This window comes from Schistocerca serialis, unplaced genomic scaffold, assembly GCF_023864345.2.
Source record: "Schistocerca serialis cubense isolate TAMUIC-IGC-003099 unplaced genomic scaffold, iqSchSeri2.2 HiC_scaffold_980, whole genome shotgun sequence".
Taxonomy (NCBI): Eukaryota; Metazoa; Arthropoda; class Insecta; order Orthoptera; family Acrididae; genus Schistocerca; species Schistocerca serialis.
Window position 1 is genome coordinate 32501 of NW_026048607.1, and position 5000 is coordinate 37500.

General features: G+C 62.4%; 1 pseudogene; it reads left to right on the forward strand.

The window, feature by feature from the left end:
• LOC126454273 (large subunit ribosomal RNA) overlaps positions 1 to 5000 on the forward strand; it is a 7955-nt pseudogene that overhangs the window by 860 nt on the left and 2095 nt on the right.

A 5000-nucleotide genomic window follows, 5' to 3' on the forward strand; every position in this document is an offset into this window, starting at 1 on the left:
TGCTCTCGGGCGGAATAATCGCTCCCGTCAGCGGCGCTTCAGCTTTGGACAATTTCACGACCCGTCTTGAAACACGGACCAAGGAGTCTAACATGTGCGCGAGTCATTGGGCTGTACGAAACCTAAAGGCGTAATGAAAGTGAAGGTCTCGCCTTGCGCGGGCCGAGGGAGGATGGGGCTTCCCCGCCCTTCACGGGGCGGCGGCCTCCGCACTCCCGGGGCGTCTCGTCCTCATTGCGAGGTGAGGCGCACCTAGAGCGTACACGTTGGGACCCGAAAGATGGTGAACTATGCCTGGCCAGGACGAAGTCAGGGGAAACCCTGATGGAGGTCCGTAGCGATTCTGACGTGCAAATCGATCGTCGGAGCTGGGTATAGGGGCGAAAGACTAATCGAACCATCTAGTAGCTGGTTCCCTCCGAAGTTTCCCTCAGGATAGCTGGTGCTCGTACGAGTCTCATCCGGTAAAGCGAATGATTAGAGGCCTTGGGGCCGAAACGACCTCAACCTATTCTCAAACTTTAAATGGGTGAGATCTCCGGCTTGCTTGATATGCTGAAGCCGCGAGCAAACGACTCGGATCGGAGTGCCAAGTGGGCCACTTTTGGTAAGCAGAACTGGCGCTGTGGGATGAACCAAACGCCGAGTTAAGGCGCCCGAATCGACGCTCATGGGAAACCATGAAAGGCGTTGGTTGCTTAAGACAGCAGGACGGTGGCCATGGAAGTCGGAATCCGCTAAGGAGTGTGTAACAACTCACCTGCCGAAGCAACTAGCCCTGAAAATGGATGGCGCTGAAGCGTCGTGCCTATACTCGGCCGTCAGTCTGGCAGTCATGGCCGGTCCTTGCGGCCGGCCGCGAAGCCCTGACGAGTAGGAGGGTCGCGGCGGTGGGCGCAGAAGGGTCTGGGCGTGAGCCTGCCTGGAGCCGCCGTCGGTGCAGATCTTGGTGGTAGTAGCAAATACTCCAGCGAGGCCCTGGAGGGCTGACGCGGAGAAGGGTTTCGTGTGAACAGCCGTTGCACACGAGTCAGTCGATCCTAAGCCCTAGGAGAAATCCGATGTTGATGGGGGCCGTCATAGCATGATGCACTTTGTGCTGGCCCCCGTTGGGCGAAAGGGAATCCGGTTCCTATTCCGGAACCCGGCAGCGGAACCGATACAAGTCGGGCCCCTCTTTTAGAGATGCTCGTCGGGGTAACCCAAAAGGACCCGGAGACGCCGTCGGGAGATCGGGGAAGAGTTTTCTTTTCTGCATGAGCGTTCGAGTTCCCTGGAATCCTCTAGCAGGGAGATAGGGTTTGGAACGCGAAGAGCACCGCAGTTGCGGCGGTGTCCCGATCTTCCCCTCGGACCTTGAAAATCCGGGAGAGGGCCACGTGGAGGTGTCGCGCCGGTTCGTACCCATATCCGCAGCAGGTCTCCAAGGTGAAGAGCCTCTAGTCGATAGAATAATGTAGGTAAGGGAAGTCGGCAAATTGGATCCGTAACTTCGGGATAAGGATTGGCTCTGAGGATCGGGGCGTGTCGGGCTTGGTCGGGAAGTGGGTCAGCGCTAACGTGCCGGGCCTGGGCGAGGTGAGTGCCGTAGGGGTGCCGGTAAGTGCGGGCGTTTAGCGCGGGCGTGGTCTGCTCTCGCCGTTGGTTGGCCTCGTGCTGGCCGGCGGTGCAGGATGCGCGCGCCTGCGCGGCGTTCGCGCCCCGGTGCTTCAACCTGCGTGCAGGATCCGAGCTCGGTCCCGTGCCTTGGCCTCCCACGGATCTTCCTTGCTGCGAGGCCGCGTCCGCCTTAGCGTGCTCCTCCGGGGGCGCGCGGGTGCGCGGATTCTCTTCGGCCGCCATTCAACGATCAACTCAGAACTGGCACGGACTGGGGGAATCCGACTGTCTAATTAAAACAAAGCATTGCGATGGCCCTAGCGGGTGTTGACGCAATGTGATTTCTGCCCAGTGCTCTGAATGTCAACGTGAAGAAATTCAAGCAAGCGCGGGTAAACGGCGGGAGTAACTATGACTCTCTTAAGGTGGCCAAGTGGCGGCGGTGTGGCTGCATCCGGACTTGGCTTTTCGAAGTGCGGTCTTGATGTAGTCGTGCTGCTGCTGCGAGGTGCCTTCCTTGGGTTATAGTTACAGGGAGAGTGATGCGCAATACATGGGCCTAGCCCTCTTAGCCTCTCCTCTCCTGCGGTCTTCTCCCCTTCTCGTGGGCCCGCTGATTTTTGCAGAGTGGAAGACCGCACCAGGGGCTTGGGGGGGTTACCAGCCCCCCCTCGCATTATCCCTTTATAGTTGGGGGCAGCCGACAAGAAACAAGAGATGGTGGCCCTTCCGCTGAAGGTGCCACCCCAGCTACCCCAGCACCTATCCGGCCAACCGGCCGTAACGAAAATGCGATAGTTTGTGTAGCTCCCTTTGCTTGCAGTGAGTGCCACCGCACTTTTACCACGAAGAACGGTCTCGGGGTCCATCGCCGCCGCCAACACCCTGCGGCCGCCAACGCTGAGATCGTGACGGAGAGGCATCGCGCGAGGTGGACGGAGGAAGAAGTCCTGTCGCTCGCCAAGGCAGAGGCCGAACTGTTCCTGGAGAGGGACGCCCGGTTCTTCTTTGTAAATCAAGAACTTACCAGGATGTTCCCCGACCGAACGCTTGAGGCAATCAAGTGCCGACGGCGGCAAGCTGCCCACAAGCAGCTTGTCCGCCAATTCATGGAGGCACTTGAGATCGGTCGGGGTGAAGAGCCGGCGTCCCGCCGTGGAGCAGCGAGCTCGCTGCCTGACGCGGGCGAGGCCGCTGCGCCGCCCGTCGACGCAGCCGAGGACTTCGCGGCCGACACCACCGGGCCGCCGCCGGAGGGGCCGACTGACGCCGCCATCTGGGAGCATCTGGCGGGGCTACCTGCTTCCGCCCAGCGTTTCTCTGCCCTGGATCGAGTCATTGGTCTGGGGCGGGGCACGCCGCCCGATGTCATCCTGGGCATGCTCCCGGAGGCCCTTGCGTCGGTCGGGTCCAGGGGGGAGAGGTCGATCACCAGGACACAGCGGCCGCGCCAACCATCCAAGCGGCCGCCTGCCGCCCCGCCGCTGCAGAAGCGCAAGCGGCGCCGCTGGGAATACGCGCGGACACAGGACGCCTTCCGTAGGTCGCGTGCGCGTTGCGTGCGCGGCTTGCTGGACGGCACCCTGCTGCAGCCGCCACCCGACATCCCCGGTCTGCTGGACTTCTGGGCGGACCTCTTCACGAAGAAGCCGATCTCCACCGCCGGCTTCATCCGTGACCGCCTTCTCCCGCACTCGGAGCCTGTCGCTCCTGAGTGCCTATGGGGGCCGGTCACACGTGAGGAGGTCGCTGCTGCCTTGCCGCCCAGGGGATCGGCAGCCGGGCCGGACGGCCTGACTCCAGCGGAGCTGCGGCGCCTGCCGCATGAAGTCCTGGTGAAACTCTTGAACCTCTTCCTCCTGGCCCGCGCCCTCCCCGAGCGTCTGCTTCGCGCCCGGACGTCACTTCTCCCCAAAACGGCTGCACCAACATCCCCCGCTGACTTTCGCCCCATTACGGTCTGCTCGGTGTTGGCGCGGACCTTTCACAAGGTTCTCGCGTCACGCCTGATGCGTGCATGTGCTGTGGACGAACGTCAGCGGGCATTCATCCCCCGGGATGGGATGTTGGAAAACACCTTCATCTTGGACACTGCTCTCACCGACGCAGTCCGCTCCTGTCGCTCTGTTTTTGTGGCATCGATCGACGTCTCTAAAGCGTTCGATTCGGTGGACCATGCCGCCCTCCGCCCCGTGCTGAGGGCCCATGGCCTGCCGGATTGCTTTATTGAGTACGTCGAAAGGTGTTACGAGGGTAGCACGACGGTGATAGCGGGCGGCGCCGACGTGGGCGTGCCCCTGCAGCCGGCTAGGGGTGTGCGTCAGGGTGACCCCCTCTCCCCCCTCCTTTTCAATTTTGCGGTGGACTATGTTTTGAGTCAACTTCCCTCCCACATCGGAGCTCGGATCCTTGGTCGCAGAGTTAACGCTGCGGCCTTCGCAGATGACGTCCTGCTTTTTGCATCGACCGCGAGGGGATTGCAGTCCCTCATCGACGCAGCCGTCGCAGCCCTCGCCCATCTGGGGCTGCAGATCAACGCCCGGAAGTGTTTCACCCTCGCCTTAGTCGCGTCTGGGCGCGACAAGAAGGTGAAGGTCGACGCCGACGTTACCTTCAAAGCGGGCAACGCCACCGTGCCCGCCCTACGTGTGGGTGAAACCTTCCGGTACCTGGGACTGCAATTCTCCACCGCTGGTCGCTGCGTTTTCAACCCACGACGCCACCTGGTGGAGCAGCTGGACGTCATCTCCCGAGCTCCGCTCAAGCCGCAACAGCGCCTCCACGCCCTCACCACCGTACTTCTGCCTGGCCTGTACCATGGGCTGGCCCTCAGCCGCACCCGAGTGGGTGCGTTGAAAGCGGCAGATGTGACCATCCGTGCCGCCGTCAGGAGATGGTTCCGCCTTCCGGCGGACACTCCCCTGGGCTACTTCCACGCTCCTGTAGCCCAGGGAGGCCTCGGCATCCCATCATGCCGATGGATGGGGCCAACACTTCGCCGGTCCCGTCTCCTGGCGCTGAAGAGGATTGGGCCAGCCGCCGACGGTGCAGGCCGGGACGAGGTGCAGCGTGAGATCGAGGCGCTGGAGCGGCATCTTATGTGGGAGGGCCACCTCCTCAAATCGTCGACGCAGGTTGGAGAGATGTGGGCCGCGCGCCTGCACGTTGCCTTTGACGGTGCGGCGCTGTCATCTTCCGCCGCCGTCAAGGGGCAACACCAGTGGGTCGCTGACACCAGTCGCCTGCTATCTGGGCGTAACTTCATCGACGCTCTCCGCGCCCGCATCAACGCCTTCCCCACGAAGGCACGGCGCAGTCGCGGGCGGGAGGCGGACACCAGATGCCGCGCGGGCTGCCAGGCCGTAGAGACCGCCAACCACGTGTTACAGGCTTGCTTCAGG